This window comes from Balaenoptera ricei, chromosome 5 (assembly GCF_028023285.1).
Source record: "Balaenoptera ricei isolate mBalRic1 chromosome 5, mBalRic1.hap2, whole genome shotgun sequence".
Lineage (NCBI taxonomy): Eukaryota > Metazoa > Chordata > Mammalia > Artiodactyla > Balaenopteridae > Balaenoptera > Balaenoptera ricei.
In genome coordinates, this window is record NC_082643.1 from 103,749,449 (window position 1) to 103,774,952 (window position 25,504).

Genomic DNA, 25,504 nt, shown 5'->3' on the forward strand with positions numbered 1-25,504 from the left:
AAGTTATATGAAGTACGGAGACTGTATCATTTGAACTATGTTAACGTTAACAAGTAGATTAGCTCATAGTGGGCTCTCAATAAATAATTGTTGAATAAAAAATAATAATAACTAACTGTGTGCCAATAATATCTACAATTCAGATTGTTAGCACTTACAGCATCTTATTGGGCATGACCATTCTAATGTTTTCGGTTTCTCATTTTGCTGTGAGGATGGGGGTTATGACTTATTTATCCCCAGTGCCTTCAACAGTTTATGGCATGAATTAGATAATCAGTAAATATTTAATAGATGAAATTACATTTTCTGATTGTTATGTTTTGTATCATTTGAGTCTCAGCAATGAGAGGTTCAGGGAAGTTTTTATTTCCACTTTGCAACAGAACACAAATACCAAGAAAAGAGAAATGTTTAACTCGTAACCATATATAAAAGAGAGGGAAAGGGAGAGAATAGGAAATGCCAGAAGAAGCTGGAGGTATAGGTTGCAGCCAGATGGGGAAGCACTTGGAAAAACATGCTTGGAAATTTGGACTTTATCCTGTAATATATTGCGAAACAGTTGCACAAATCAGCAGTATAACAATCACATTTGGTTTCTTATACTATGTAACAGTTCTGAGCCTAAACCCTCCATTTATGACATCTAAACAATCCACTCAACTGAAGAATTGGCAAATTTCTCATCAGTTCTGGGCTGTGTGGCTGGCCAAGTACTTCCCTAATTTAATTCACAGGCAACTCCTAAGGGTTTCCATCTGCACAAGGTCTAAAAAATTAAATCATCCCAGAATATCCTCTTTTTATAAACATCTAACTTATTATTTACTTATTTTTCCATTTATGCAACCCCACATCCATTTATCTGATTATTCATATTTATTGAGCACCTATCACATACCAGGAATTGTGCTAGAACTCGTGTGAAGTTTAAAAAATAAGTTTATATATAGAAATATATTTTAATAAATAGGTGAATATTTCAGAGAGTTAGAAATCTTTATTCATTAGTCATAGCCGTTGCTCATATGGCATTTTACAATTTGTAAAGATTTTTAAATATAATTGACTCATTCATTATATGAAATTTATGGAATGCTTACTATGAGCTAAGCACTAGGTATATAAAGATACGTAAACACCTTCTGCCTTCTAGGAGCAGGCTGATCTGTGTCAGTGTGTATTGGGATGGTGGGGGGCATAGGACAAGGAAAGGGCAGATGTTAGGATGCAGCATTCACAACAGCCTCAGGTGGGAGTAATCTTCACCATCACCCATGCTTTACAGAGGAAGAAACTGCGAGTCTGGTTTAGCAGGAAGCCAAAGATGACTCTTCACAGATGGCAACACCAGAATATGAATGCGATTTATCAACTCCCAAGTCTTAGTCCTCTTCTTCTCCCCTTCCCTTTCCTTTCCAAATAATTCAGTCCTAAAGCTATGAGGTGGAACAGATGAGCACGGACATCTAGACCCAGTTGGGGAGAGGCACGAGGGTCCAGAACAGAGCTTTGGAGCCCTGACTTATCTCCGTTCCATGTTGTCTGAAGCCTCAGCAAAGAACAATGAAGGCTGGAGATGATGATTCAGGAGCTGAAGGCCAGACTCAGCTGAAGAGTTACTCACCTCTAAAGGACATTATTGAGACATTGGAAGTGAGCGCTTGTTGTCAGCTGGTGTGTCACCTGTGGATTTCAGACAGAATACCGACACATGGCCACTTGGTATGGTCTCTCTGATTCCCCAGGGCATGGAGACGGAGTTCCAAGAGTGAGCAGTTCCAAACGGGCCGGCAGGAAGCTACACTGCTTTTTGTGACCTGACTTTGGAAGATACATTGTATCAGTCCCTTCATAGTCACAGGCCCACTCATATCAAGGAAAGAGAACACATATCCCGCCTGGCAGGAGGAAGACAGTCAACAGCACACTGTAAGAACAGCCAGGCAGAGAAAGACAAAGGTGATACCACGTAAATGTAGAATCTAAAAAAAAACGATACAAATGAACTTATTTACAAAAACAATAGACCCACAGAGATAGGAAACAAACTTATAGTTACCAAAAGGGGAAATGTGTGGAGGATGGATAGATTAGGAGTTTGGGAGTAACAGATACAAAACTACTATATATAAAATAGATAAACAAGGACCTACCATATAGCACAGAGGGAAAAAAAATTAAAAAAGGACAGCGTGTGAGGTGGAAGATCTCTGTGGAGCCGTCCTGTAGAACACAGGCTGTCACAGATGCAGTGAGAAGAACACAGCGTCAATTCTGAGATACTCCTGCTAAAAATGTGCGATGTGAAACTAAATATGAGGCATATTAGACAAAGCCAAATTGAGGCAGATTGTAAAAATCACTGGCCTGCAGTCTTCAAAAGCGTCAAGAGCATGAACTTTCAGGAAAAAATGAATTATTCCGGGGGTAACATGTGATTCTGAATTACACCCCTTCACCATAAAGGAACATTACTGGGACATTTGGAAAACGTCAATGGAATCTGAAGGCTAGATGGTAATAATGTATCAAGGTTACTTTCTCGAATTTGATGATGTTATTATGGTTATGTAGAAGAACATTCTTGTTGAGAGAAAATAAATACTACAGTATTGAAGGGGAATAGTGCCTCAGGTCAATAGTATTTCCTCAAAGTTCTTTCTTCCACATTTATAATTCTTCTGCAAGTTCAAGACTTCTTTTATTAAAAAATTCATTCTCCTTTTTTTGATTAACCGAAACAACAGTTAGATGCCCAAGGCCATTTCCACCAAAACCATCAAGGAATAGATTCTGTTTTTCCTCAAACCAACTGGAAATACATACCAAACCTCCACTTCCCTTTGAATATGCAAAGACCAAGGAGAAGGGAAAAATTAAATGAAAACCTTAATGTGCATGTTTTCTATCATATTTTTTGTTTTTTTCTTTAGAGTTTTTTTGTTGGTGTGTCTTTTTACTTGGAAGAGGACTAGTGGCTGTCTTGTGCTCCTGTAAGAAAGAACAAAACCTGATTCCTAAATAATTCATGCTTTGTATTGACTAAGATCACAGCAGGTAGTTCAGAATAATCAATCCATAATGTGCCATAATGAGGTTTTGCTGAAGGATACATGTAGAGTCAGGAATTTTCAGCAATCTCTCTATTTGTGTGATTCTCTATTTAGGAGTTCTGCTATTCAAGTCAAGATTATGTTTAGATTTTTCCAACTCAAGAATATTACCTTATTACTATGGATAAATCTGGTCCTTAATTGTTTATTAAATTATTCTTATAATTCCACAAAATCTACTAATCTTTATAAAAGAAAAAAATATCATAAAGAACCAAAGACAGTTTGAAAAAAATAAACAATGATTTTTAAATTTTCCATTCTAACAAACACAATAACTTTTCAATTCCAGTCTGCATTAAACATTTTAGAAGTTGTAGAGTATCACAGCATTTCTTACTTTTATTTTTTCACCTAATGTTGTATCACAGACTATTATCCATATTGTATATAGTTGCCATAACTGTCATTTTTAGTAATAACTCATCTCCCCACTGCAGACTGGTTTGCCCAGACTTCTCTCCCAACACAAACCTTACTCCTAATTCAAACCTTTCCTTCCCAAATCACCTCCAACTTCCCTAAAGCTGTCTCTCCCTCCTCTAAACATTTGCAACATTTAATGTATCTATTCCAGTCGACACTTGTCAGATATTACTGGTGTTGGGAGATCTTTTTCTCTCCATCTAGAGCTCTGCTGTCCAATCTAGTTCCTCCTAACTTCATAGGGCTGTATACATTTCAAATTAAATTTAAAGTAAAAAGCCTGTTCCTCATGTGTAGTCACCAGATTTCCACTGCTCAATAGCATGTGTGACTAGTGCCTACGATTTTAGACAGTGTAGATTAAGAACAGCTCCATCATCACAGACATTTCTAACAGACAGAGCTGCTCTCGATTGTGAGCACCTCAAAGGCACATCTTTTAAAATGTCAGTCCTGCATTTCCAGGTGCAGATAAAGGTGTATGGAAAGGACATTCTCATTCAAAGGGGAAATGGGTACAAACACTTTTGAGAATAATCTGGTAATATTTAGTAAATTTAAAAATATACAAACTTCACAATTTCCACTTTTCCACGTTTATGTATATACTCTAGAAAAAACTCATACTCATAGGCATAAAATGACATGTGCCAAAAGTTCACTGCTGCTTTGCTTATAAAAGCAATAAGTTAAGAATAAAATCTAAATATCCATCAATGAGGATATGAATGAATAAAATAAAGAATATTCATGTGAGAGAAAACTATACAAAACTTAAATAAAAGAATCATTCTTTGTATCAGCCTAGAAGATAGAAAAACACATATGTATATATATAATAATGGGAAAAAATGTATGCATTGATATGCCACATTATAAACACGAAAACATAGGCAAACAACACTATATATTATGTACATGCACATACAGTGTTGTGACAATATAAAGACACGGACGGGGAGAACATGCAATAAACTCATAATCCGCTGCTGCTGGTCAAGGTGACGGTGAGAGGAATGAAACTGGGAAAAAGAATTAAGGGATGTAAATGGTATTTGTTAAAGTAATTATCAGTATTATTTATATTAAACGTTTTTAAATATAAAGTGACTGTAGAGTCATGGGTATGAAATGTACAATGTGGTGAATATAATCAATAATTTTATAATATTTTTGTATGGTGACAGATGGTAACTAGACTTCTTATTGCAGTGATTATTTTGAAGTGTATAGAAATATTGAGTCACCATGTCATGTAACAGGAACTAATATAGTGTTGTATGTCAATTCTACTTCAAAAACAAACAAACAAAAAACTCATAGAAAAGGAGATCAGATTTGTGATTACCAGAGGCAGGGGGAGGGGGAAGGAGAGGGGGATTTGGATGAAGGCAGTCAAAATTCCAGTTATAAGATAAATAAGTACTAGGTATTTATTTATGTAATGTATGACATGATAAATATAATTAACACTGCTGTATGTTATATATGAAAGAGACTAAATCCTAAGAGTACTCATTACATGGAAAAAATATCTCATTTTTCTATTTCTTTAATTTTGTCTCTATATAAGATGACAGATGTTCACTAAACTTATTTTGGTCATCATTTCGTGATGTATGTAAGTCAAATCATTATGCGGTACACTTTAAATGTATACACGTGCTGTACATCAATTACAACTCAATAAATCTGGAAGAAAAAAATAAAGCGACTATGAAAAAATGTTATTATTTGTTAATTATGGATGGTGAGCAGTTAGATATCCTTTCATGATAAAAATATTCAACAAACTAGAAATAGAAGGAAATTTACTCAACTTGCTAAATGCTATCTAAGAAAAACGCACGGCTAATATTGTATTTAATGGTGAGAGACTGCCTATTTTCCCCTTAAGATCAGAAACAAGACAAAAATAAATGTGTCTGCTTTCATCACTTCTATCCCACATCATAATAGAGGTTATAGCCAGGGTAATTAGTCAAAAATATGAAAAGTATGACACCCAAATTGGAAAGTAAAAAGTAAAACTATCTCTGTTTACAGATGACATAACCTTGCCTATGGGAAATCCTACAAAATTTCTTTTTTTTTCTTTTAATCTTTATTGGAGTATAATTGCTTCACAACACTGTGTTAGCTTCTGTTGTACAACAAAGTGAATCAGCCATATGCATACATATATCTCCGTATCCCCTCCCTCACAAGCCTCCCTTCCAAGTCTCCCTCCCACCCTCCCTATCCCACCCCTCTAGGTGGTCACAAAACACAGAGCTGATCTCCCTGTGCTGTGCTGCTGCTTCCCACTAGCTATCTATTTTACATTCGTTGTGTATATATGTCGATGCTACTCTCACTTTGCCCCAGCTTCCCCCTCCCCTGCCACGTCCTCAAGTCCATTCTCTATGTCTACGTCTTTATTCCTGCCCTGCCACTAGGTTCATCAGTACCATTTTTTTTTTTTTTTTTTTTTTTTTAGATTCCATATATATGTGTTAGCAAAATTAGTAAATGAGATTACAAAAGCTGCAGGATACAAAGTCAGTATACATACATTAATCATATTTCTACACATCAACAACAATTATTGCAAAAATAAAATTAAGAAAACAACTCAATTCACAATAGCATAAAAAAGAATAGAACACTTAGGTACAGATTTAACATTAGATGCAAGACTTGGGTACGGACAACTACAAAAAATTATTGAAAGAAATTAAAGAATATTTAAATTAATGGAAGAACATCCATTGTCATGGAATGGAAGACAATATTGTTAATAAGGCAACACTCCCAAATTGGTCTACATATTCAATGCAATTCCTATCAAAATCCCAGCTGCCTTTTTTTTTCCTGCAGAAGTTGACACATCCATCCTGAAATTCACATGAAATTGCAAGATGATAAGAAGAGAGAAAGCAAACTTTCCCACCCACCCCTTACTGGAAAATAACTTTATTGAGATTCTACCAGCTGTACAAATCTGTTCTGACATTAGGCCCCTTCTTCCTTTGCCATTCGGTCCTTCTTAAGTGGTCCCATGAACGTTTTCTTCTCCTCCACAGTCTGGAAGCAGCCATGGCCAAATTTGGTGGTGGTGTCTATAAACTTGAGGTCAGTCTTCTCCAGGGCCCGCCATTTGGTCGGCACCAGCAACTACTAGCTCAGGGTGAGCACACGCTTCTCGGTTCCCACCATGCAGCCTTTGAGCATGATAAACTAATTGGTCACTTCACTGTAGTGGACGAAGCCACCCTGGGAAGGTGCAAGGCCATTGGGTCAGCACAGATCCAGCATGGGGCTGGAGGCAGGTCTGACAACACATGAGCCACTCCCACCCCCCGCACCCCCAGATTCTGGTGGTCCCAGCCACCTGACCAGAGCTGTTCTCAGAAGGAAGACAGCAAGGAATACTTCCACAGTCTGACTCTGACACTAGACCCCGCAATAATTCAGGAGCTTCATTACTGAAAGGAAAAACAAACTTAAAAATAAAGTTGGAGAATTAACAATTTCTAATGAAGTGTAGGCTTAGAATAAATATATAGTTCAATGGAATGAATGAGAATCCAGAATTAAATCTTTACATTGATACTCAATTGATTCTCAACAAAGATGCAGAAAAATTTAATGGAGAAAGAACAGTCTTTTCAACAGTTGGTTCTAGGACACCCGCAAAGGAATAAAGTTAGACTCCTACCTCACAACATACAAAAAAATTAATGCAAAATTTAGTATAACCCCAAATGAAAGAGCAACAACCATAGAATTATTAAAAGAAAACAAAAGTGTAACTCCTCATGACTTTGTTAAGCTAATTTTTTAGATACTACACCAAAAGCAAGAGCATTAAATGAAAAAAATAAATTGCGTATCATCAAAATTAAAAACTTTTGTGATGCAAACAATACCATCAAAAAGTGAAAAGGCAACCCACAGAATGGGAGAAAATATTTACAAATCATGTGTGATAAGGGACCCTTAGGTAGAATATATATATAAAAAAAATTCCTATAGCTCAATAGAAAAAGACAAGAAAAGAATTTAGAAATGGGAATGAATATGAATAGTTATTTTTCCAAAGAATATATCAGATATCCAACAACTACATGAAAATATTATGTAAATTATGTTATCTAAAAATGAATAAACAGAAACCTCAGTTAAAAGAGTGAAGCGGCCAGAAGGGGGAGCTCTCATGTACTATTGACAATGATAACACAGCTCAACCGGAAGAAGAAAGATTTCCTTCTCTTGCCTGGCAAGAGCTCAGCCAATGAGAGACTCTCACAACTCAGCCAATGAAAAGCCATTATATTTCAAATTCTCAATTCTTCCAATATACTCTGTTTGCTATAGGCCTCCCAACTTTATTTTTCCCTCCTTTTTTTTTTCACTTTTTATTTTTTGACCATGCCATGAGGCATGCGGGATCTTAGTTCTCCAACCAGGGATCGAACCCGTGCCCCCTGCAGTGGAAGCGTGGAGTATTAACCACTGGACCACCAGTGAAGTCCCCCTTTTTCCCTCTTTTAATGAGTTTTCCTCTCCTTGTTGCAGAGGACTTGCATGCGGCTCATGATTGTTGTAGATCCCATGTGGCAATTCTTTGCCGATCCTGAATAAACCCATTTTTGCTTGAGAAATAACTGGCAGTGTTTTTGTTCTACGTCAACAGTTACTGAAGATGCAAATCAAAACAATAGATACCACTTCACACCAACTGGCTAACTATAGACAAAAAGACATGTTATCGAGTGTTGGTAAGGATGTGGAAGAACTGGAATCCTCATGCATTGCTGCTGGGAATGTAAAATGGTGCAGCCACTTTGAAAAATATTTGGCAGTTCTTCAAAATGTTATACATAGGTACTCTATGACCCAGCAATTCCCTCCTGGGTATAGACCCAAGAGAAGAAAACAAATGTCTACATAAAACCTTGCACCCACTGTTTATAGTAACATTATTTATAATAGTCAGAAAGTAGAAACAACCCAAATGTCCATCAACTGATGAATAGGTAAATAAAATGCGGTATATTCATTTAGTGAAATATCATTTGGCAATAACAAGAAATAACACACTAATACATGCTATAACATAAATGAACCTTGAAAAAATTATGCTAAGTGAAAGCAGTCACAAAATACCACATATTGGAATATTCCATTTCTAAAAAATGCCCAAATCTATAAAGACAGAAAGTAGATGAATGGTTGCCTAGGGCTGAGGAGGAGGGAATGGGAAATGACTGTAAATGGGTGTGGAATGTGTTTTAGAAGGGACAAAAACGTTCCAAAATTAGATTGTGGTAACGGTTGCAGAGCGCTGTGTATATACTAACACATGTTGAATGATATACTTTAGGTGAATTGTATAATATATAAATTATAATTCAATAAAACTGTTTTTAAAAAGTTGTAATGAGTGGCTAAAATGGATCATAGATCTTAATGAAAAGTGACAGATAAGCAGTACAATCTCATTAACAATACAGTACAGCTTAGTCATTAAGAGTAAATTAACCAAATGCAACAGTCTGGCAAACTTCTAACACCTTGACATTCTTTCATCCCTCAAGTTTGGTTTAACTCAAGTCCCACTTCCCCCATGAAGTCTCCAGTTGCTTGTCCCTGCAGAGATAATTTTTCTTCCCATGTTGCCTAAGACTCATCTTTTACATACTCAAAGCATCGTACCCCATATTGATCTGTCTACCTCCCCACTAGGTGGGACTCAATCTTTCCACATGCAGTACTGGTTCACTTGTATCCACCAAAAACATAGTAGTTTCTTAGTAAATGGTTGTGCAATAATGGGCCACTAGTGGTAGAAAATTTGTGTTCAATCAGCTACAACTAGACAGAAGATAGGCTTTGCTTCATGTACACAATGTTTAGTAAAATAAACTATGTTGAAATCATTTCTACATAAAATCCAGATTCCTAGACTTTTGAAAATTTGCAGAAAATCAGGCCTCTATTTCTGCGTGTTAACACTCAACTGAATGTTCACTGTTATCGCCACAATGTTATGACCCCCACCACTCCTGTCTACACACCTGGCCATTTAAATGTATTTATAGTTCCTGTCTGGCCTATGCACGCATTTAATTATGTGATTTCTGTGTTAACCAGTCAAGTATTAATCAGCTTTCAGTGGAGAAGTAATTCTGTTTTATTTTACTGAAATGACCTCAGAACTAAGACTGGCATTAGAATGGGCCCAGAGTTCCCCGATGACCTACAATTGGGATAAGCGGATGACTCGTCAGAACATGCATACCTTCTTTTATGCATGCCAATATCACGGCAGTAAGGGGTACCTTCCACTGTGGTTACCAAATAATGTTGTAAATAATTTAGCTTATTTTTTTCACCTTAGTAAAATTCCCGTAAAGTGTTTTGGTATTTGGTTTTGGTTTGTGTGTGTTTGTTTCAATGCTCTGTGGGTTCTGCTGGGAAGTCCAGAAAATATTCCCCAGGAGGTGGGCTCCCTCGAAGACCATTCTCCATTCACCAGTTCCTGTTCTTCAAGCTGACTCATTCCCTTACTGCCACTGCACCTGTGATTCAACCACCTTGAATGAAGAAAGATAAGAAAATTGATCTCCTTAGCTATCTCCCAAGGCAATGGTAATAAAAACAAAAATAAACAAATGGGACCTAATCAAACATACAAGCTTTTGCACAGTAAAAGAAACCATAGACAAAATGAAAAGACAGCTTACAGAATGGGAGAAAATATGTGCAAACAATGTGACTGACAAGGGCCTACCTTCCAAAATATACAAACAGCTCATACAACTCAACACCAAAAAGTCAAACAACCCAATCGAAAAATGGGCAGAAGACCTAAATAGACATTTCTTCAAAGAAAAATTACAGATAGCCAATAGGCACATGAAAAGATGCTCAACATCACTAATTATTAGAGAAATGCAAATCAAAACTACAATGAGGTACCACCTCACACCAGTCAGAATGGCCATCATTAAAAAGTCTACAAATAACAAATGCTAGAGAGGGTATGGAGAAAAGGGAACCCTTCTACACTGTTGATGGGAATGTAAGTTGGTGTAGCCACTGTGGAGAACAGTATGGAGGTTCCACAGAAAACTAAAAATAGAGTTGCCATATGATCCAGCAATCCCACTCCTGGGCATATATCCAGACAAAACTATAATTCAAAAAGATACACATACTCCTATGTCCATAGCAGCACTACTCGTAATAGCCAAGAGATGGAAACAACCTAAATGTCCATTGACAGATGAATGGATAAAGAAGATATGGTACATATATGCAATGGAATACTACACAGCTATAAAAAAGAATGAAATCATGCCATTTGCAGCAACATGGATGCAACTAGAGATTATCATGCTAAGTGAAGTAAGTCAGAAAGAGAAAGACAAATACCATATGATATCACTTATATGTGGAATCTAAAATATGACACAAATGAACATATCTATGAAACAGAAAGAATCATGGACATAGAGAACAGACTGGTGGTTGCCAAGGGGGAGGGGGTTGGGAGAGGGATGGAGTGGGAGGTTGAGGTTAGCAGATATAAGCTTTTATATATAGACTGGATAAACAACTAGGTCCTACTGTATAGCACAGAGAACCATATTCAATATCCTATGATAAACCATAATGGAAAATAATATATAGAAAAGAATGTGTGTATATATATATATATATATATATACACATATATATACACACACACACACAAATATATGTATATATGTATATATAAGTAAATCATTTTGCTATACATCAGTAATTAACACAACATATAAATTAAACTCCATTTAAAAAAAGAAAAAGAAACAAAAAGAAAAGTCATCCTATTCAGTCCTATGGCTTCAAGTACTATATGAAATATTTGATGACTTCTATCACTGATGACTACTAAGTATGCATCTTCCACCTGGACCTCCTCCCCAAACTTTGATCTACTGGACATCTTGAACTTGAGCTCTTGATATCCCTCCAGGCCAACTCCTCCTGTAACCTTCCCCATCTCACTAATAGCAACTCCATTCTTCCACTGCTCCGGCAAAAGCTTTGGAGTCACCCTTGATCCTCTCTTGTTCTCACTCCCCAGATTTTGTTCATCAGCAAATCCTGTTGGCTTTACCTTTAAATATATCCAAATCTGATCATGTCTCCCACTTCCACTCCCACCTCCTGGCCCAAGTCAGCCTTATCTCTTAACTGAAACATTGGAAAAGCCTCCACACTGGTCTTTCTGCCTCTGTCCCTGCCACTGCTCCTCACATCTCTTTCAGTGTATCCTCAGAACAGCAACCTGAGTGATTCTCAGGTTATATGAAATACGTCACATCTGACTCCTCCTGTGCCGGCTTCCCTGTTTCCCTCAAACTACAAGCCAACAGCCTTAAAGTGGCCTTGTAGACCACAGATGACCCAAACTTCTGTCCCTTCTCTGGTCTCTTCCCTTGTTATATTATACCCTCTACTCCAGCCACTGGCCTCCTTGCGGTCCATGAAAACCATGGAATGTTCTTTCCTGAGATATCTGCAAGCTCTTCCTTCCCCTCTTTCCTCAGATTTCACTTTCTCTACGAGGGCTCTATGGACACCCTCTTTACAGTTTTTCTCCTGGTAATTCTGATCCTCTTACCTAATTTATTTTTGGCTTAACAGTTATCTCTGTCTCTATATTTTGTAACATATATGCACACACACCACACACACATATATATCAGATATATATATATATATATATATATATACAGTTTTATTTCTATTTAGGAAATTATATGTAAACATTTGTATTTTTATGTATATTTTATAAATTATATATGAATGCATTTTATATATTTTACTTTTTCATATATTTTGCTATACATGTTATTTATTCCCCATGTCCATTGTCTGTTCCACCCTCCCAGAATATATAAGCACCATGAGGGCAGAAATGTCTGTTGGTTGTGTTTCCTGCTGAATTCCCAAAACAGAGAACAGGAGCTGGCACCTGAGAAGGTGCTCAAGGAATCGAATTAGTCGCTCTGTTCAAACCCCACTGACCAGAGCTCAGTCGCATGCACCCCAATCTAACTGCAGGGGTTGCTGGGAAACACAGAGGGGCAGAGAGAGAGGTACTGAACCCCAGCCATCTCTGCCGTGTCCAGGATATAAGTATAAGCAGTACTAGTACAGCTCCTGTCTCTAACCTTCAGACCCATACTGCACACGGCATGTGCAATGCTATGGTGCAATGCCCTTTTTTGCATTCTAGTTCATTCCTTCCAGTAGCAGGCACTTTTCTATCTTCTGCTTTCACTTCTCTGGGAAGTTATCTAAGGCTAGGCCTGCATTTGTCACTTTCGTTCCTCACTGTAGCAATCCCCCAGCCAGAGGGGCAGAACTGGTAACCAAAGCCAGAGGAGACAGCATTTCCTTTCTCCTTTGTGTGGGAAAGTACCACTTCTTTCTTTAAATAAAGGTAAATTCATTTCTTATTAGGAATATGGCAGCTTCCCAAGTCTTCCCACAAAAGACCCCTCTTTGCAATGCTCTCTGTGCTCCCTCCCACCTCAGAACTCCCTCAAGCTCGAAACTACCTTTGTCAACTTCCTGGCTTTAAGATAATTGACTTGCCTAAGGCACACTGAACTTGAAATTCACCTGTGGGGCAGAGTACAGAAACTAAGAGGCCAAAGTCACCAAAATGATAAAGCGTTCCCATACAAAGTGATGAAAGGAGAAGGGAACATTTTCGTATTCTCTGAACACATTTATTAGATTCCAGTAATTCCAAATTCCAAGAGAGCAGGGGACCACTTCCCTGTTGTCACCCAGAAGAGCCTAGTGCAATGCCTGGCACAGAGTAGGAGCATGATACATATTTGTTATATGATTGAAATGAACACTGGTCTCTGTCTTTGGTTCTAGAAATGCAGTCATATTTATCTATGATTGAGCTTCACAGATAAATATTATCATTCTATTCTGCAGATAAGAAAACGGGGATTCACAGAGATAGAGTAATTGGCCCAAAGTTCCACAGATAGTAAGGGATAAGCTGGGAATGGGACCAGGTCTTTCTTACTCTGTCCGCGACATCCCACTTCCTGGTAAGTTAGTGTGAGCTCGTGGCTAATGCCCAGGAGAATAGCTCTGTGCTAATGCAATCACTCAGTGTGGGTAAAGCCCTAGGATGCCTTCATACCAGGTAAGGAAAGCAGGGCTTGCAAATCCTCTTCCTGCTTTCTTAGAAAAAAAGAGGAAGGCACCCATGTGATTTCTTCCCACATCACCATGTGAGCCTCACAGCCACAGCCCTGTATCTGCTCATCGACAGAGAGATTAATGATGATTATCGTAATCAATGCAGTCAGCTTCGCTCTAGCATGTACTGCACACCAACCATTATGATTTTCAGTCCTTTGTCTCGGTTTGTCTTTCACCTTAATCCTCTGTGAAGGGTGCTACCATCATTTCTAGTTTTTAGTTGCAGTTAAGTCACTTCCTCTAGGTCATACATCAAGGTGTCCAGGCAGGAACTTCAATCCAGATCTGTCTGACTGTAGAGGGTGAGGTGGTAACCTTGATGGTGGACACCATCTCACAGGGACAGATCCACGTGCAAAGAAACAAACACACACACACTCGTGCAGAGATACCAACACCCAACCCTTGGGGGTTGTGTGGGCAGAGTTCTGAGGGTCCTGCAGGTTAGGGAAGAAGACTCACTGGTTCTTATTCCCTGTCTCACTCCCAGGAGAGTGGCTGGCTTAGGGACATCCAGGGGTACGGCAGGGAAAGAAGAGCATCGTCAAGCAAAGAAGGAAGTCCTACATTGCGAGTTGGCTCCAAGCCACTCCTCAACTGACCCATAATGTGCAGAGAATCCTATAAAAGCATTTCCTATTAATGCCCCCATTTTCTCCCTCTTCCATTTGTTCCACTGCTTTTCCAGTGAAGAGGAACTGAGATTTACTGGACAATCTATCTTGTGGCTGAAGTTTTACATACAGGAACTCTTTGAAGAACCTTTAGGACTATGTATGATTATCCACATTTTAGAGATGGAGGAACTAACATTCCAAGAACTGACTGAACAGGAATCACACAGCTACTTAATGGCACAGGATTGTGTGACTCTGGAGCCAGTGACCTTCCTGTCACACTTTGTAAAAGTTGCTCGCTTTCTTACAAACTAAGAATGACTAAAATAGATTGAGAACTGCTGTTTTGCAGCACTATTCTAAGCTCTCGATCTGAAGAATTGCATCCCATCCTCAGAAAACCCTCTGAGGTAGTTCCTAGTATTTTATAAAGGGGGATGGTGAGGAGCACGTTGCTGAAGTAGCTTAGCAAACATGCAGCTGGAAAGTTGCACAGCCAGAGTTCAAACCCAGGCGGCTGACTCCAGCACCCGGGCTCTCGTGTGTTACCTCGTGCTCCCTCCAGAATTCCAGGCGTGCTGTATAACTAGCACAATAGTCTGCTGAGCAAAGAAACTAGTTCAAAGGAACTTTTGCCTCCTTTCTCCCTGGACATCAAAGGAACCATTTCTCTGGAGAAAAAACAATTATGTCATTACAAAAATGTATGTGTGTCCATTACTGTTTTTGCATGCAGGACTGCCAAATGAAATACAACTCCGAACAAAAGCTATGCTAAAACAATGGTCTCTTTGGAGGGTAAATAGAAGGCAGAATTGTTGTACAGTGTGAAAGATTTTATTGGTTCTCACTGTTTTCCTTTGCCTTGATTACTTTGCTATGTATATATGAGTTTTTGGTTATAGCAAACCAGGAATTATTCTAGGATAGTCTTTGTTGTCTAGATAACCTGTTGACTGTACGTTTCACTCTTTGTTCAGCTCTGTGAACGATGTCCATTTTTTAAAATTCTTATTGATAGTAAATTGAATTGTGAAGGTTCTGTTTTTACATGTTATGACAATCCCCTCTTATTATCTAGATTACCTAGGACCATCCTAGAAAATATGCAAAAGAGAAATGCCTCCAAGAACAGAATCCAAAGAGGGGTCAGCTCTGAGCTTGCCAAATAGAGGGGATGTTACCAGTAGGTCTATTCAAGTAAATCTTGTCCAAAAGAGCCAAGCCAAAATCAGGACAGAGAGAGACAAAGTCAAACATCATGGAACAAATAAGAACAAAATAAGGACAAAATTTAAGTAAAAAATTTTTAAATGTAAAAGAAATCATATTTTTTTATTTAAACATTTTAATAAGAACAAAATTTGAATACCAAATATTGTAAGGCCAAGGACACATACCAAAGAGATAATCAGAGAACAGACAGTAGGGCAGGCAGAAGAAGGATGGTTCAAAACAGGCTGTTGAATACCGAGGTTCCTTTGAGAACCACAGACAGGGCTGAGTTCAACCTATGAAGCTGAATCGTTCAAAAAGTACCAAGGACACTTGATGGGCAGCACATTTTGTCTTGGGTGAGGGACTGCCTGACGCTGGGAGAAATTCAGCTTATGCCACTTGGAACAAAACCCATCTTAGCAGCTTCTCTTGGGAGTGACACAGCTTAGAGAGATCCTGGAGGAAAGAGATGGGGTTAGGGGGTGGGGTGGGGAAAGCAGCAGGGAGAAGAAAGTAGAGGAAGATGGGTTTGATCAGACCCTGTCTTCCTGGTATATATAAACCTGACTCCTGACCACTGAAAGGAACTAAGCCCTCTGTGGCCTTGACCTCCTAAAGAACCTAACAGCCTCCGCTATGCTGAGACAAGTTTTCTCCCAGAGCAGAAAAAATCACCTTTCCTACCCCTGCCATCTGAGAGTCTTCACCACACACAGCCAAATATCCTTCCCCTCTTGGCCTGACAAAGGAGAGGAACTTGCACACAAGGAGGACTTGTAATCACTGGTAGATAAGAACTGGTACATTTTTGTTAATCATGTGTCTGGCCTGGACAAGCCTCTTTACAAGTTACAATTCCTAAGTTAATAATTACTGAAAAAGTACAATGCCCTTCCCAACTCTATGATTCAATCAATGGTCATGCTGATAAGAAATATCACTAATTTAAAAAAAATTGCTTACATTACTGATATAAGAGAGTTTAGTAGTTATGAGCACTGGCTCTGGAAGAAAATGACCAGGTGATAAACTCCCATTCAGCCATGCACCTGCTATGTGACTCTGGAAAACAACTTTTCCTTTCTCAGCCCAAGATTCTACCTCTGTGTAACTAGGGAATAGTATCTATATCAGAGACCTGTGCTGAAGAGTAAAATATGTAAGATATATAGGCAAAGTATTTAGCAAGTTGTCTGACATATTAAGCCTTGAATAAATGATAAGAGGTCTTCATATTATAAGACCAGTTTTGAAAATATTACTAAAGACACTTTGTTATTGTTTTCCTAGTTGATGGTGATGATGATGTTCAGGGATTTTTGGTGGTTGTTGTTGTTCCCTTCAGTCCATTACTGGAATAAAACTATATCCTAAGGTAGGAAAAAATGGTAAAATCATATACAGTGCCTACTGTGAGTCAGGAAGGGGTTACAGTGATGTCACAACCCAAAGACCCAAACCCTGAAAAAAAAAAAAAAGCATCAGTATCTTTCTCAAAAGTTGGAAGTCATTTAAATAAGACTCCATCTGAATATGAATATTTGTCTCATGGAGCTATAGAAAGTTCATTTACATATCACTCTATGTAAAGCATGATAACTCAAAAAGGTATACAATATTAGCTACTTTTTTGTTGCCTTTTATTTTTCAAAGTGTCCAGTTTGTACAGTAATTACATGGTTTCATAAATTATGGTCTTTTTTTACAAATAAGTTGTTTCATGTTGGAATATGTTGTGAAATAGCTAAATGAAGCTGAAGCAAACCTTCAGCACCAAGGAAAGGCCACAATTCTATCTCAGCAACAAATTTGGTTCTGAGTTTCCTAGTGGCCAAGGCAAAAATAGTACATGATCAGTTATGTGATCCTCATTTCTAGAAAGGAAAGAGATATTGAGTGTTTGATAAAAGTAATTTTGTACTTGGAAACTCCTGTAGGAGACAGAGAATAATTAAGTGGATAACGAAAAATGTGGCAGGTCTGAAGCATTATTGGTGAATTTGGGTATTCTGCTCAACTCTGCTGCTGATTTTTGGCATATATGAAAATGTTTGGTAAATTGAAGGGACAGACTATGGAAATCTGCATCTATAACATTCCCTGGGGTTCAGACATATATAAAAATATCAAGGAAGTTGTTCCATGGCCTTATAAAAGTCAATATGCAACACTGTGAGTAAAATAAAGATTCATCCTAAGAAAAAATGGAATGGTAAATTTAACTCAGAAAGGAAAAATAAATAAGTAAATAGCCTTCATTTAGAGATAACCATGGATTTCTCAGGGCCACATGTTGGCTATCTATTCCTAAATCTGAATCTACACAGGTTTCTGTAATGTGATGCCTGGATACTTGTAAGAGAGATGTTGTAGGTAAAATCTAAAAACCCAACTTATACATCTATCCATGGAATACAATTCAACAATTTAAACAAATGAACTAGATTTAAGTGGACCAACACAGACCTTTAAAAAAAACATCATGTTGAATGAAATCTAAGCTAATTACAGAAAGCTGAATATTGTATGATAATATTTGTAAAAAAATTTTAAAACTTCAGCATATGGTTTATGTATTCAAGGTACAAATATTTGGTTGGTAAGTTATACATCAAATTCATCCTAATAGTTGTCTCTTGGGAAGGAGTGGGTGATCTGGAATGGGACTAAGCAGTGAGCTTCAACTTGACAGTGATATTATTGTATTAATGACAATTTGTGAAACAAATATTATAAAATGTTAATACTTGTTAATTGCAAACGGCAGGTATACAGATGGTTGTTAAATTGTTCTCTTTTTGCTTCTGTATCTTTCAATTTTCACCTTTTCAAAGAATAAAAGCATACCTGTTTGACAAGTAAGTTCCTATTGAGAGCCAAGCACAGCTGCTCTGGTACCCTTGTTACACCATAAACCCCAGATCATGGAGGCCTTCCTCCACCTGCCGTGGGCTACACAGACTTGGCATCCGCAGGTCTGAAGCAGTCCCAGAGGGGACCTCGGTGCCTGGAAGAGTGAGGGAAACACCATGGAAATGAGGGTTTTCTGAGCCTTCGTCTGACTCTCCACTGAGGAGCCCAGAAATAATTCAGGACAATTTGAAGCAGTCTGGGTTCCTGTGGTCACTGCTCAAGATCAAGAACTTTTCTGGAAGTTTCCTTTTGTAGAATCTATAGAATAACAGGTAAGGATTGGTCCAACGCACGGGTTGGACACTTGGCAAGTACTTTAGTAAACTCTTCGAAGTAGTAATTGTTAATGACACCCAGATTTCCCTCATTCTGAACCCAAACTACTTGTTAGGGAAGATATATGTATTGAGAAACTAAAATCATTAGTGTGTCATTCACTTTTTTGAGGAAAACTCGGTTGTGGGATGGGGATTCCCATTTTGAACATGTAGGTGTACATCTGCCAATAATACGGGGGCGTATAATACGGGAACATGGCATCTTCTCCCTGGAAAGTACCACTGTCTCCATGCTCATGCTTCCTAACCTGTGTAACTCATAGTCTTTCTTCAAAGCGTATGGGATCACCTCCAGGAAGCCTCACCCTCTCCTACCCAGTCCCCAGGTTTAGTTGGAGGATTCATCAAAACACCTTGAGAATATCTCCTTCTTAAGATTTCTCAGATGACCCTTTTTATTATATTGGCAGTGAATATGTGAAGATGAAGAAGTTTTAACTTTCTGAATACTAATGGATTTTTCCCCAAAGTTATTTTACGGTCATATATACACAGCTTGATTTTGTTGCATTATTTTCTAACTTTATATAGAATTAAAGGAAACTGCATCCCATAATCTCTTGAGTAGATGTGGCTACAGAAAGCCTGTCCTGCTGACACTCTTGTCTAAGGGAACAACCCATGGCCTCTGCTGTCCAGTGGCTGTGACTAATGCACCAAGGGTGGGCACTTGGCAAAAAGTCAGCCTATTCTCAGGTTGACCTCTGGTCTATGACCAGAACTGACACTAAAGAATAGCATTTCTTTATGGTTCAGTATATACCATGTACTATACTAAGCATTTACCATACATTATTGGATTTAGTCCTCACAACAATCCAATGGATGTAAGAACCATAATTTTCTCCATATGACTATGGGAAAATTGAGATTCTGAGAGTTTAACAACTTGCTTAAGGTCACAGAGTTAATAAAAGTTGGAGTTAGATTTTTATCTCAGGTCTGTGGGACTCCAAAGTTAAATTTGTATGGCCTGGTGTGAAAAAGATGTCTTGACATCAAATTCTTCTCTTACAAATGTGGAACTGAGCAACATGGTGAGACCATAGCTATTATGATGGAGTCAGAAGCTGAGAGGATGCCTTGAGGTAAATCCATGTCCAACAAGGTCATGGAAAATCAGAAGCAAGTAGCAAATCTGAGCAAGCAAAGAAAAGTTAATACTAAAGAGGTAAGAACGGAGAAGATGTGCAGGAAGGGAAGCCAAGCTGGTAACAAATGAACGTTAAGGAGATGCATGAGTTTCTCCCTTTAAAGATCCTGGGGCCATTTTGTATGAGAACATCTCCTGCCTGACTTCATCTAAAATTTCTGTGGTTCTTACTATCCACATATATGTATCATTCTGAAGAAAAGCACCTTCAAATATAACCAAAAGAGCATAGAGGAAACTCATATCATTGCCTCTAATGCCTTCATGTCCATGAGGTAGTGTTCACTACCACCAAGTTACAATCAATGAAACGAGGCTCAAAAAGATCAAGTCACTTGCCCAAGGTCATAATTCAAATCTAAGCAAGACTGACTTTCAAACCTGTTTTTGTGGCTCCCAAAATGCCTTCTAAGGATGATCTAAAGAATAGGATGTTGGGGAATCCCTGGTTGAGATAAATGCTGTGAGAGGAAAGACCAGGACATTTTTGCCCTGTCCTCATAAAGCAGGCTGGAAACTAATTATGATAGACTCTGGGTTACTATGGTCAATGGGAATTGGGTCCATTCAAAAGTGAGTAGGGCATGTGTATGCAGGTGGTTCATGCATGTGTAAGCACACTATCGTGTGTGTCTCTACAGAAACACAAATACATGGATGGGCCTGGATGTTTCTGTGGGTGAATTGTGTAGGAATATATGTGTGCACAGATTTGAGAAATGTGAGGTGGTTTTCTTTTTCATTTTATCTATAGAAGAAACTTTGTGATTAACACAAACCAAATCTATTGAAAATGTCAAAATTCTCTGTCAGTTAAAGATCTGGTCTAAACCCATCTCCCTAAGGTTTTGTAGAATACGTCAACTGTGCATTTGCTGAGATCTCAGCCTAGATTAGACGCAGGAATTGTTTATTTCACTGACCTTGAGCATTCTAGGGCTTTTTATCTTCTTGCTGAGATGTTCAACTGCAAAGAATTGGAGCAATTTCCAGGGACCCTTTATGAACATCTAACAAAATGAAATATAGTAACATCACCATCAGGATTTCGTGTCTGACAAAGTACTTTCAACTTCTACAATATTATTTGACCCACATAACAAATCTGTGAAGGAGACATTTTAAAGTTGAAGAAACTGAGACTTAGGAACATTAGGCTTTGCAGCCAATGGGACAGCTTGAAAGATATGGGGTAGAAATAGAATTTTAAATCAGACCTTCTTTCTTGCAGGCCTACGTTCTTAAAAATGGGCTCCCAAAATGTTCTCATATTTTACTTACTTTCATTTTTACTTCCCTTTCCAGTAAGGAAAACTCTCTTCATTATTTTAAATTAGTTTCTGCACAAGACTTTTCTGTGTCTTTTTGTGATGTACAACCTTCTGTCCTTTATGTGAGAAAGTGTCTCTTGTCTCTTTATTTTGTCATTGTGGCCTAAAGACATGCCTTCAGCCTGCGTATAAACTGAAGGCTCCCTGAGAGCTTTGCCTGGTTTGAGCAGTGCCTCTCCAACTTGAGCAATGTACACATTCCATCTGCAAGGAAAACATTTCCATGGACCCCCTAGTGCTGTCTGCATAATTTTATTACGATATAACTTATATAGACGTACATATAAACTCATTATAATCACCTTATGCTTATAGCTCTTACCCTGGTATAAAACCTGAAAATATTCACCAAGTTATCACAAACAAAGCTGTAGAACCATTCTATTCCAAGGGATCAACATCAGATTTACATGTCAGTTGATATAATTTTGCTGAAACCAAAAGTGCTGTTTGAAATGTGAGTATCGTAATGGCTGCTTGGGCAAAGTCTGTGTGCGTGTGTGTGTTCTATTTTTATCAGTCTTGTGTAACTTAATAATTCAGTTCTTTCAACTTATGTCTCTATTCAATTTATTATTATGACTCGTGATGTCATTTAGTTTCTATTTGAAATACATGCATCATTTTCATGTTAAATTCTACTTTGCTTCTTTTTCCACAATGAAGGTAATGCTAATTGATGACAATGCAATAAAAAATAAATAAACATGAGGAAAAAAATTTTGCCTAGAGTATGTAATTATGAGGTGGTCCTCCAAGCAATCTAAAATGGACTAAAATTAATTTTGCAAAGTATCTTCAAACTGATCACAAAAATATTTTTTTAACACTGATAAGGATCTTTGGAGAGAACTCACGAGCAACTGTTGGAGAAAAACAGCTCAAGCAAAATGAATATTGACGAGTGTGGATTCCTACAGCCTAAGATAAGTTAGCCAAATGAGATAGAGACTGCAGAAGGTACTTTCCAATAAATTATCATTTGTGATGTCCAAACAGTCTTGTGACTTTGCTGTTTTATCACCATTTGTCTATCAGTTCCTGCGAAGTATGATAATGGGTCTAACAGAAGAAGCCAACAGATATCAGATCGAGGACTAGAGCCTATTTTTCTGGCTCTCCGAGCATAGTGCAGAGTAAAAGAGCATCAGAGGTCAGGAGAAGCAGCTTAACAGACATGGAGTGGGAACTAGCAGAGAAGGATTTCCTGTAACTCTTAGACCCCAAGTAAGTCTAGAGACAATAGACCTATAAGGACTCCTTCAAAAAGAGCTAGTGCTTCACGCTCCCAAGGCCCCATCATCCTCAAAGGCCAGTGAGGTCAGGGAAGGAGCTTCATAGTAGGCAGTTAAACCATTTGTGCTATAGACTCAGAGGAAAGACAGAATGGTAAAGCAGGAAGATCCAGGGGAATAAATACAACCTGGATGGGACTCCTGGAAGTAGGGGGTGGAAAGTAGGCAACTCAGATTCATCTTGAGAAGAATATAAGCTTGAAACTGCTTGACTTGAGTCCCATTCTCAATCTGCCCTGCTCTCCAGAGTAGAAATCCGGAAGAAGGGAGGTCAACTTCCAGAATGGTAGGGGAAGGGCCTCTGAAAATCCACTCCTCTACAAAGTAATGAGAACACTGGCAAAAATTGTCAAAATTTACTTTTTCAGAACTTGGGCTTTTAACCATCAAAGGAGTGTTTATTCAGGAAAAATGGTTGAATCAAATAAGAACAGAGAGCATCTGGCATTTTAAATCACCCTAACACCATCACCTTCTTCCAGCTCTTGAAAGCCAACAGCCTTGCAACTATGCTAGCTAGCTATGCCAGGAACTTGTAAGTCACAGGAGCAGGAAAAACAGGTTTAGACCATCCTAAAAGCCCTTCCCTGGATAATTGCATTATTTGATCTGTCTGAAAGCTCACTGAAAATCTCCATTCTCAGAACTCATCGTTTATTGGCCTGACTCAAAGCCACAATCATTTGACATCACAACTGTCCCAGTGGCATTACCAGTTGGTGTTAATAAGAGTTGGTGTTCAAAATATGTAAAACTCAGTCGTCTAAGACAGCGCACATTTATTATCTTAAGGCTCGAGATGCTGGCACTCTGACAACAGTCTCCCTAGGTTAAAATCAAGGTGTCGGTGGGGATGTATTCCTTCTGGAGGCTCTAAAGAAGAATCCATTTCCTTTTCTCATGCTTCTAGAGGTGGCCTCCATTGTTTGGATTGTGGTCTCTTTCCTCCATCTTCAAATACAGCAAATCTGCATCACTTTGACCATCCTTTCATAGTCACATCTCCCTCAGAAACTCTGACTCTGCCTCTCCCTTCCACTTTTAAGGATCCTTACAATGACATTGGTCTCTCTCCATTAATCAGGGTAATATCCTTATGTTAAACTCAGCAGATTAGCAACCTTAATTCCATCCACAAACTTAAATTCCCTTTGCCATGGAACATAACTTATTCACAAGTTCCAAGAATTAGAATATGTATATTTTGTAGGGCAATTTTTCTTACTATCACACCTTATGACCCAGCAGTTCCACTCCTATGTATACCGAGGATAATTGAAAGTATATGTCTGTAAAAAGCATGTGTACAGAAATGTTCTCAGCAGGATTATGTATAATAGCCAAACAGTAGAAATTCCTCAAATGTCCATTAACTGATGTATGATATATCCATACAGTAGAATATTATTTGGGCATAAAATACATGGTACAACCTGGATGAACCTTGAAAACATTATTCTAATTTTAAAAAGCCAGATGCAAAAGACCACTTATTGTATAATTCCATTTATATAAAATGTCCAGAAGAAGCAAATTGATAGAGATGGAAAATAGCTTGGTTGTTGCCAGAGAATGAGGGGAGGGAGGAATAGAGAGTGACTGCTAGGGGGTATGGAGTTTCTTTGGGGAGATAATGAAAATATTATGGAATTAGTGGTGATCAATGCACAGCTTTGTGAATATATTAAAAATCATTCATCGTACACTATAAAAAAAGTAAACTTTGGTATATGGTTTCTAACTCAACAAAGATGTAACAAAAAATAAGATTTAAGAAGTACAGATACAGACTTGGAACCAAAGCCTAAAAGTCATCCATAGAGAAAGCGACTTTCTGTGTGGGTTTCAGAAGGGAGTTTTGTCAAAGCATTTCTCCCTCAGGAGGCAATTAGAGAAACTCAGTGTGGTAATGGTCATATAGACTCTCCCTCATCTCATCTTTCTTTTTTTTTTTTTTTTGGTTTTTATTTATTTATTTATTTTTGGCTGTGTTAGGTCTTCGTTTCTGTGCGAGGGCTTTCTCTAGTTGTGGCAAGCGGGGGCCACTCTTCATCACGGTGCGCGGGCCTCTCACTATCACGGCCTCTCTTGTTGCGGAGCACAGGCTCCAGGCGCGCAGGCTCAGTAGTTGTGGCTCACGGGCCTAGCTGCTCCGCGGCATGTGGGATCTTCCCAGACCAGGGCTCGAACCCGTGTCCCCTGCATTGGCAGGCAGATTCTCAACCACTGCGCCACCAGGGAAGCCCTCATCTCATCTTTCTACCTCTTTCTCCATTAAACCTTATTTTTCAGGAAGAGAGGTCAGGCAGTCTGCCCATAGCCACACAACTCACCAGCAGTGTCTGGGATTTGAATCCAGACTTGTCTGGCTCCAAAGCCTATGCTGTTTCCACTAAAGGAAGCAGCTTTCAAGCTGTGCAATCATCACCTCGTACCAGGAACCCAAACTGAAATAGCAACAACAGCAATAAGATAACAGTTTTGCCACTAAAGGAGCTCTTCTCCCAGCCACATGTCATTGGGGATATGACCATAATACACATTAATGATAATGAAAGTTAATCATATGCAACGTCATTCAGAGTGCAGCCTAAAGTCTTTTATTTGGTTCATGTTTCCATGATTATTATTCCAACTGAAGAGGGTTTCTGAGGGCTCTCCAAGACCATGTCAGCACTATACAGTGCTCTTAATAACTTTTTCAGTATTTCCCTTTATTGTCAATTAATATTTATAAGTGTCTAGAAGGTTCACATTCTAGTATTCAAGAAATGCTTTATGAAGTAACTTGTGTAGAAAGCACTTAATGAGTGTGCATGCAT

At 38.4% G+C, this 25,504-nt stretch overlaps 1 non-coding gene across 1 annotated transcript; it reads right to left on the bottom strand.

Annotated features, from left to right (window-relative positions):
• Window positions 1–6,927: 6,927 nt before the first annotated feature.
• Window positions 6,928–7,021, bottom strand: LOC132366803 (small nucleolar RNA U83B). Its single transcript, XR_009503529.1, has one exon. It is a non-coding gene; the product is annotated as a small nucleolar RNA U83B (small nucleolar RNA).
• Between the last annotated feature and the right edge of the window lie 18,483 nt (window positions 7,022–25,504).